Consider the following 231-nt stretch of genomic DNA (forward strand, 5'->3'; position numbering starts at 1 on the left):
CAGAAATCAGTTGCATTTCTATACACGAATAATGAAACTGAAGAAAGAGAAATTAGGGGATCCAACCCATTTACAATAGCACCAAAACCCATACGTTACCTTGGAATTAACTTAACCAGAGACGTAAAGGACCTTTATTCTAGAAACTATAAATCACTCTTAAAAGACATTGAGGAAGACATAAAAAGATGGAAAGATATTCCATGCCCATGGATAGGAAGAATTAACATA

This window comes from Ursus maritimus, unplaced genomic scaffold (genome assembly GCF_017311325.1).
Source record: "Ursus maritimus isolate PB19 unplaced genomic scaffold, ASM1731132v1 scaffold_8, whole genome shotgun sequence".
NCBI classification, from domain to species: domain Eukaryota; kingdom Metazoa; phylum Chordata; class Mammalia; order Carnivora; family Ursidae; genus Ursus; species Ursus maritimus.